A 10,229-nucleotide genomic window follows, 5' to 3' on the forward strand; every position below is an offset into this window, starting at 1 on the left:
TGTTATGTCTGCTTAAGAGAGGGCAAGGAGAGCAGAAAGATTAAGTAACTAGCCCGGGGCAATACAATCAGTGATCTCATTCCAAATCTGGGTAGAGAGCTTTTGAATTTGGCCTCAGAGCTTTCTGATGTGTGTGTTAACCCAGGGAAGATATAAAAACTGAGGAAGTTTAGCAACAATGTCAAGACCTCTGGGCACAGAAAGGTTTGTACATAAGACGCCATTTATTTAGTGGGATCTGTTGTTTTCTTACAGTCATGTGTGGTCTACCACACTTGCCAATCTGCATGTACCATGAGTGTCCCACCAACATCAACACCCACAAACCGTGTGGTCTCAGAGTACACACTGAGCACATTTATGTGAGCTCTAGGGACACCCCCAGCCCAGAGAGCACAGAGAGTCCAGGCGCTCTCCAGCTCCTGGTAAGTAATATTGCCCCAGCTCATCTTTTCCACTTAAGGCCCAGCCAAGCCAGGCATGATGGCTCATGCCTCTGATTCCAGCACTCGGGAGGCTAAACCAGGAAGAGTGGAGGTGGAGGACAGTATGAGAGACACCCTGAGACTTGGAAACAAAAATAAAATAAAATAAATATATACTTTATTGAAAAATATATTTTCATGCAATAAATTTTGATCATGGTTTCCCTCCCCCAATCCCTCCCAGACTCTCCCCCACCTCTCTACCCATTCAACTTTGTATTTTCTTTCTCTCTGTAAAGTGAACCACAAAAATAATAGACACACAGAAAACAATCCCACAAAAAAATGGAAATCAAAATAAACAAGAAAAAGATCAATAAGACAAAAAAAATACCCAAACAAAGTGAAATGAAACAAAAAGTATACAAAAATACCATCGAGTTCATCTTGGTGCTGGCCAGTCACTCCAGGACATGGGACCCTGTAGTTAATATAGCCAGTGAGGCTCCATTGGAGAAGACTGAGTTTTCCTTTGCTAGTGGGTATCAATTGCAGAGAGTTTCTTAGTTGGGGAGAGGAGACCATGTTGACTTTCCCTTCTTAGTGCAAGGACCCTGTCTGGCTGGGACCTGTGCAGAGCCCAGTGCATGTTGCCACAGTCACTGAGTTCTTATGTGCCTCAGTCCTGTTGTGTCTGGAAGACATTGGTTCCTTGGAGTTATCCATCACATCTGGTTCTTACAGTCTTTCTGTCTCCTCTTCTGCCAAGATCCCTGAACATAGAGAAAGGGGTTTGATAAAGATAACCTATTTAGAACTGGGTTCTCGGGGTTGGAGAGATAGCTCAGTGGATAAGAGCACTGACTGCTCTTCCAGAGGTCCTGAGTTCAACTCCCAGCAACCACATGGTGGCTCACAACCATCTGTAATGGGATCTGATGCCTCCTTCTTGTGTATCTGAAGACAGCTACATTGTACTCATAGAATAAATAAATAAATCTTTAAAAAAAATAACTGGGTTCTCTAAAGTCTCTCTCTACTATTTGATGGTGGATAAAAAAAAATAGGCTAGCAGTGGTGACACACACCTTTAACTCCAACACCCAGGAGGCAGAGGCAGGCAGATCTCTGTGAGTTTGAAACCTGTCTGGTCTACAGAGAGAACCAGGGCTACACAGAGAAACAAAAGACTAACCAAGTCCCATGTGCACAATTATCTGCACGAGAAACAGAAATTAGGCATGATGTCAATAATCATAATAATGCGTATTACTTATTAAACCTTACAGACCTTCAACTTAACCTTTAACTTCTCGATGGCTCTGCAAGAACTAGGCTCTGCTGCCCCTGTCTTTCACAGTGGAAGAGGTGAAGTACACACCACAGGCTCCCAGAAAGGAAATGGCTGATTCAATATAAGTGTCCCACTATAAGCCCTGTTACCAGACATGATGTCGCAAAGACCACCCTGAGAATCATAAGGGATCTCCCAGGACCAAATCAGTTCAATTGATAGTTATCAAATACACATGTGCACACGATATTGTAGTAAGAGTTGACAACCCAATGATTAAAATAATCCTTGCCCTGTGGAATTTAGAGTTCAATAAGGAAAACTACAGAATATATTTATCCAGCTATTACTGAGCATCTGCTATATCCCTGAGACAGATGTATGAAGAAGAGGAGATTTGTAAAGATTATAACAGCTAGAAGTGACAGCTGACTCCAAGGAAACTGACTTCCAGACACAACAGGACCGATGCACATACGAACTCACAGAGACTGTAGCAGCGTGCACAGGGCCTGCATAGATAGGTCTCAGTCAGACAGGGTCCCAACACTGAGAAGGGGAAGTGGAGCTGGTCTCCTATCCTTAACCAAGAAGTCATCTCTGATATTTTTTGTAAGTTTGAGGCTGGTGATACAGCTCCTTGCTGGTAAGTCTAATGACATGTTTACAATCCCCAAGGTCCACAAGGTAGAAGGAGAAAACTGAAGGTTGTCCTCTGACCTCCACATACATTCCCTTCCCTCTGTGTACACGCATGCACACGCATACACACACACACACACACACACACACACACACACACACACACACAAAACAAATAAGTAAATAGGAAGGGAGGGAGGGAGGGAGGGAGAAAGGGAAGGATAAAAAAGAAAAGTTTGAGTGTTTGGTGAATAGAAAAGGCAGAAGTCTTACCTTCTTAAGATCAGAGCATTCCCAGACAATGGAGTTGGTTGTTCTAGACAGAAGGTGGTCAGTCAGTTGAAAGGGACCATACATACCCTCATTCCCAACCAGGATATGTTAATTGTCCTCTGGTCCTCTCTCCAGCATCAGCCTGAAATCATTGATTCAAGTATTTTTACAATCACCTCCCAGGAGCTGGCACCCTGTAGGGCACTGGCAGATGGTGTTGTGTAGCTGATCTCCCACTTTGCTGAACCCCAAGGGTTCTGTACAGTTCACAAAGGGAGGTCATGACAATTACCTTACAACTGCTCCCAAGGAGATGAATTTCAATTCACCCAAGTTTCAAGAGGAATTGTGTTAGTGAGCAACATTTTGTCACAGGAGAAAGGGACAGAAGGGGGGGGTTAAAGACAACATAAAGATGCTAAATCCCCAGTCGGAATGTTTGGGAATAAGGAGGCTCATCTTCTTAATTGAGTACCTCAGAACTGGGACGAGGAAGGGTGTGGTTGGAAATTTTCAAATGAACCAACAACAGGTTTCCTGTCTCCTGCCCAGGAAGGGTGACATGCCACCGAGCCATGTTAATCAGAGGGCATCCGTGTTTAGAAACTCCTCATAAATGGACCACTGCCAGGAGAACATGTTCTTCACAATGCGTATGAGGGTATAGCAGGTGCCTTTACTCAGAAGCACTGACGCTCATTTTTCGAAGGCTGGGGTTTAGACCTCAGAGGATCCAACATTTAGCTGGCCTTGTGTGCCCCAAACTGTTATAGCTACCCTCCTGCCAGGGGGCACACATCCCACAGCAACACAGTTTCCTCTTGAAAATGAGTCATCTTGGAGAAAAAGTACTCAGTAAACACGGACGTAGGCAGCATCGCCACAGAAAACATGAGCTGGAGCTATATTCATGGCTAAAGATCAGAAACCCAGATTTGCTCCATCCACATCTTTATCAAGTTTGAGGTAGAGAAACAGGGGCTTAGAAAGTTGGTTCCCTAAGGGCGCAGTAGGCACGTGCCCTCTGACTACCTTATTCATAGGTCTTTCACCTGCTTCATACTTAAGAGTTTCAAATAGTCATGAAAGAAATGGGATTAGAGGTTGGAAGTGAAGCTTTGAAAGTCTCGTCAATACTCATGGGAATGCTTTTTTTTCCCTCTCCCTCTAAAAAAGAGATGACTTGTAACCCTTTAGGGACTGAAGGTACATCAAAGGCAGTCCTCTCTGTGAGAATGTCCACACATTATCCCTGTGGAAGAGCAGCTGAGCAGATTTCGTAAGACAGTCATACCAAAATGACTCTCACAAAGGCTCAGTGTACTCGTGATAATCCTAGGGAACTGGTTTTCTAACGTCATCCTTTAACGGTTCTGCCAGCCGGATACAACTAAAATCCCTGGGTGTTATCTGTGAAATGAACTCCGAGAGATTCAAAGTTAAAGAAAAGAAAGATGACCACCAAAGGACCTTAGGAACTGAAGAACAGTGAGGTATAGGGACCCGCACCTCTGAGTTGTTAAAAAACCTTGGGAACAGAAAAAATTACAGGTACCAATGAAACTTAGTCAAACTTTATTTAGGACAAGGAACTTTTAGACTACTGTCCTACTCCCACCAAACACCTACTCGTCCACACTACGCCTAATGAATAACGGAGCTGTTTACCACTGAGAGGTAATAAAAGACAAACAAGGGAGCCAAAACTTTCATCATCACCATCAGTGTGCTCCATAGGGAGAACTGGACTTTTAATTTTTCCAAACAGTCTTAGGAAGAAGGAGACCCCCTAGGAAGTCAAGCGTTTTGACATGGACCATTCATAAGTTTACTTCAAGCCTCATGGTATCAGTGGAAGCAAAATGTGAACCATGTATGTCCAGTCCTCTTCAGAAATAATTGCCAAACAGAGAAAAGGATAAATCATTGACATCCAAGGGGCAGATGAGGAAGATACAGGAATAGAAAACATATTGTTTAAGAACATAATACTAGGGGTTGGGGATTTAGCTCAGTGGTAGAGCGCTTGCCTAGGAAGCGCAAGGCCCTGGGTTCGGTCCCCAGCTCCGAAAAAAAAAAAAAAAAGAACATAATACTAAAATTTCCCAAACATGATTAAATGTATAGCCATCTAGGTAGTGGACTGTAAAAGGTATCTACTTAGAGTCTACTTATCTAAATAAGGCCACCTCTTCATGTGTCACAATTAAACAATCAGAGGTTAAGATAAAGAGGAGATGTAGAAAGCAGTAAGGGTCAGAGCATGGTGGTACACAACTTTGATATCAATTCTCCGGAGGCAGAGGCAGATGGATCTTTGGGGGTCTGAAGCCAGCTGAGTCTACATCAGTCTACATGGTCTACAGGGAGTTGTAGTCCTTTACTGAAACACTGTCTCAAAAAAACAAAACAACACACACACACACACACACACACACAGAGAGAGAGAGAGAGAGACCCCAACATGAAACCCTCAGCAGAAAAATTAAAAACCAGGAGACAATGGGATGAAACATATTCAAGGTAAGGAAGAAAAAATAATAAAATCTCCAGCTAAGAATAATGTGCCTAGAAAATGCTTCCCTTCAGAGATGAAGGGGCATAAAGACTTCTCTAGACAAAGAAAACCTGGTGTACTTTATCACCATTGCTGAAGAGACTCCTTTAAGCCACAAGAAAGTAATGCTAACAAGTGTAAAAACATCTGAAAGTCTAAAGCTGCTTGTAGGCAAAGCATGGTGGCACATACCTTTAGTGCCAGCGTTTGGGAGGCAGAGGCAGACAGATCTCTGTGGGTTTGAGGCCACTGTGGTCTACATAGCGAGTTCTAGGACACATAGGGCTACGTGGTGAGACTCTACTCCAAAAAGGCACACAAACGAAAAACCTCAAGTACACAGTCAAATTCAAAACATTTTAATCATATATGGAAGTTAAAAGATAATACAGCTTTTAAATTAACTTTGTAAAGGAATACGTGATATAGGGATGTTCAAATTGCCATGGCAAATTTTCAAAGTGTGACTAATGTTGAGGCTGCTTTTCTTAAAATTTATGTCTGCAGTCTCTGATCATTGTAACAGTATTTATAATAACCAGAACATCGATCAACCTGAGTTGACTATCAGCAGACAGACAGAGGAGATGTGTGTGTGTACACAGTGAAATGTGACTCGTCCACTGAAAAAAGAATGAAGCTCTATTATTTGTGATGATATGAGCAAGCAAGAGTTAAGTGAAATTGTGTTAAGTGAAATATGCCAGGCACAAAACTGTCACCTACGTTTCCTCATATGTGGACTCTTAAAGGCTTATCTCACAGAGGTAGAGTCAAAGGCTGGCTCAGAAGTTACGGTGATAATCATTTTGGTTAGGATCAAGTGCAGAATTACAGTGAGAAGAGGAAACATGGGGAAATATTGGTCAAAGGACTTATAATCACTGTTCAGAGGGAAGTGTTCAAGAGATTCACTACACAGCACAGTGATTATAGTTAATTCTTCAAAACATGTAAAAACAAGAACAGATATAGCTTCACATACCTATGATATCAGCCTTCTCAAGGCTGAGGCAGGAGGATTATAAGACCAACCTGACCTACACAGTAAGACTTTGACTCAGAGTAAAAGCAAAGAATTACAATTGTACACCCACAGAGATGCAGGGTGAGGGAGAGAAAGAAAGATAATTGCATGTGTAATTGCATTACTTAATCAGTTATATTTAATCATTCCACAATTTATATGTACTTCAAAACATGTTGTGTGTGATAGGAACGTGCAATTTTATCCAATAATGTAAGACACACCAAGTGGATACAGATAGGATTATTGTGTATACTCAAGCAGAGTAGCAAAAGCCAACAGAATGAAAAAATAATTAGACAGATTCATAGCAATATACGAAGACCTCAACATCATCATTTCCACAATCATGTTTTCAAACTAACGAGAAAAAAAGCAATTCAATGATATGATCAATCAACAAACAGGATCGAATAGACATTAGTAGACAATAACTCAAAAACTTAAGATTTGCATTTTTAGTGTTTATGAAATATACAATAAGTTGAGTCATACGATAGGCCACAAAGATTTGAACAAAGTTAAAATAGCAAGTACAGTACATAATGTATTCCCCAAACCACAGTGGAGTCAAACTAGAAACCATCACAGTAAGATAACTGAATACCTTCTGAACACTTGAAAACTAAACAACGTTCTTCCACATATCCCATGGATCAAAGAGGAAGTTTAAAAGGAAATACAGACTGATCCTTGAAATACCAAGTCGGGAGATACACAGCTAAAATAGTGCTGAAGGCAGGTTTATAATATTGGATACATAATTTAGAAAATGTCAAATAAAAATTTTAAGCTCCTCCCGTATCAAGAACCTAGGAAAAAAGTAAGATAAACAACTCAAGGAGAGATTATATAACCAGAACCACAACCAGAAATCAGTAAACTAATGGGGCAAAAACTCGTTGCAAACATGAAATGAATAATCCAATAAGACTAACGCAGAAGAGAGAATGCAGCTCACCAGTGATTGGGAATAGAAGAAAGAGCCGCCAGAGTCAGGAAACACCAAAGCTCTAACGGAACACGAGCCTACTGGAGCATGGCCTCTGCTTTCTCCCTGACGCCCTCTGCCTTGCTAAAACCCATGAGATTATGTTTCTAACGCAAGCCTCCAAGGTCCATCCCCTTCTGTGTGTATGACCAATTCCTTCACCTGAGGTCCAGCTACCCAAGTATTGAAGTTCAGCGAACTAAAGCCCCCTTTGGCTCACCTAATCAATATGTCCATTTAAAATTAAACACCTCATCCTGACATAGGGTTCCCCGTTTCACCTTTATAAACTGTCATTTGCCTACACGATGCTTCTGTCTCCTCACTATCCAGTCCTTTGTGCCCCTAGAACAAATACCCATTGCCTCTCTCCGCTGCCCCTTTCTCTCCTCTCCTTTGTTCCCCTTTCCTTTCTCCCTCTTCCTTTATCTCATCTTTGTCCCTTATCCCTGCCTCTGTCCTTCTGGGACGAACGAATCTCCTTTGTGCTGAGAACACGGTCTTTGGGATGTCTTGAACCTACTTCTGAGGTTCCTTACAAGTACTGTTCACATCAGTGTAGCAACTCGAACTCACTGAATGAGTTCCTTTAAAAACAGAAGCCACCACCATTCCTTTATTATTTAGACACCTGAATACCTGTATAGATTTCAAGAAAATTGAATCAATGATTTTAAAACTTTTTAGAAAGGAGAAGAAATTTAGTTTTCCATGTATACATGTCCTCACTGGACAACTTACCAAATGCAAACTAGAATAATTCTGTACAAATTCTCTGAAAATGAAAAGGACATCTCCCTGTTCATTTGATGAAGTTCATATTATGTCATACCAACCCCATACAGAGACCCTACTGGAAATAAAACACCAAGGACCATGGATATGGCTTAGTCAATAGAATTACTTCTTGCCACACAAATTTGATAACCTGAGTTCCATCCTTAAATCCAACAGTGGAAGGAGAGAACCAACTGCTGAAAGTAGTCCTTTGGCCTATACACTTGCACAACGGCATGAACAGCCCTCCTGCCATATTACCAGCATATATACAGCAACAACAACAGTTTTAAAGCAACTGAAATGGATGGGTTTTGTGTGTCAACCTGACACAAGCTAGACTCATCAGAGAATGTGCCCCCATTGAGGAAATGCCTCAATGAGATTAAAGCATTTTCTCAATTAGTAATCAACTGGGGAGGGCTCATTGTGACTGGTGCCATCCCTGAATTCTAAAAAGAAAAAAAAACAGGCTGAGCAAGCCATCTGATGTACCCTGTACCCCCTCCATGGCTTCTGCATCAGCTCTTGCTTCCAGGATCCTGCTCTATTTGAGTTCTGGTCCTGACTTCCTTCAATAATGAATATAAAAGTATTTTTTATTTGACAGATGTAATTGTCATCTTGGAGGCTTACTACTGAATAACCTCGCCATTTCCAGCTCTTTCTGAACTCTGGCTGACTGGTTCAATCAGCTGTTTTGACCAAAACTCCTCTCTAAGCTAACTGATTTAAACTGACTTCTCTTGGGTTCTGACTGAATTGCTCTGCTTGGTCGCAAACTAACTCTGGTAATATGTTCTAATCTTCTGGCTCTTTCTCATTTGCTGGCTTGTTCTGTCTGCACCTGAACCTTTCTCTGTAAAGCTGTCAAAATTGTCCCAGAAAATAAAACTCACTCTCTCTCTCTCTCTCTCTCTCTCTCTCTCTCTCTCTCTCTCTCTCTCTGTTCTCTTTAGTTGCCTCTCTTTCCTATCTGTTCTCCTGAGTTCAGTGCACTTTATCTCTGACTCATTCTGTTCATTCTGTCAAATCTTTGTCTGATTCATCACTTTGTCTGCCCCTCACATAGATGTCACTTTGAAACATGGTTGCTTCCATCTACAAACTAACTTTACTAACATTGTTTGAAATTAAAGGTGCATGACATGTCTGCTTTCCAGCTGGATCACACAGACTTAGAAGATCTTTGAATATGATCCCTTGCCAGAACAGCCATATTCTTAGGTTAAAATTTTTCTACAGAATAACAATATGGAAATATATGCTGATAAACCCTTTCCTTCTCATCTTGCTTTTTGGTCATGGTAGGGTTTGTTTTGCTTCATTTTGTTTGTTTGTTTGTTTGTTTGTTTTCAACAATAAAAATCCTAAGACAGTAATTCAGTGAAGGGGGGCAGGGGGAAAGGTATATGTCACGTTGAACAAATTTTTACCCAGGATGGGGAATTAATCTCATTCTTGAAAAATTAACTAAAAACTGGCCTCAATCAAACACAAATCATAGCAGCATCAGAATAACACATAAGAGAAAACTTTTGAGACCTAGGACTAAACACAAAATTCATAGACTCAACACCAAAAATTATCCACAAAGAAAAATAAATAAATAAAAATTACATTTCTTTAAAAACAAAAACTTTACTCCATAAAACAAATTGTCAAGAATATGGAAAAGCCAACTACAGAATGGGGCAGAGTGTTTGCAACTAGCTTACTGAAGAGGAATGACATCCAGAATATATGAAGCACTCCAAAACTCAGAAGGATAAAAGCAAACAACCCAGTAAGGAAATACACTTTTTCATATATATAATATGCATAGCAAGAATGTTTAATATATAGTAATTAGAAACTGTAAGTTAAAGCCACAATGAGCTATCACAGCATGCCCATCTGAACAGTTGTTATGAAAAGTATGTGCATCACTGTATGTGTGTGCATCACTGTATGTATGTGCATCACTGTATGTATGTGAATCATTGCATGTATGTGCATCACTGTATGTATGTGCATTACTGTGTGCATCACTGTATGCATGTGCATCACTATGTGTGTGCATCACTGTGTTTGCATCATTGTATGTATATGCATCACTGTATGTATGTGAATCATTGCATGTATGTGCATCACTGTATGTATGTGCATTACTGTGTGCATCACTGTATGCATGTGCATCACTATGTGTGTGCATCACTGTGTTTGCATCATTGTATGTATATGCATCACTGTGTGTGTGTGCA

Source organism: Rattus norvegicus, chromosome 7, assembly GCF_021556685.1.
Source record: "Rattus norvegicus strain SHRSP/BbbUtx chromosome 7, alternate assembly SHRSP_T2T, whole genome shotgun sequence".
NCBI classification, from domain to species: Eukaryota; Metazoa; Chordata; class Mammalia; order Rodentia; family Muridae; genus Rattus; species Rattus norvegicus.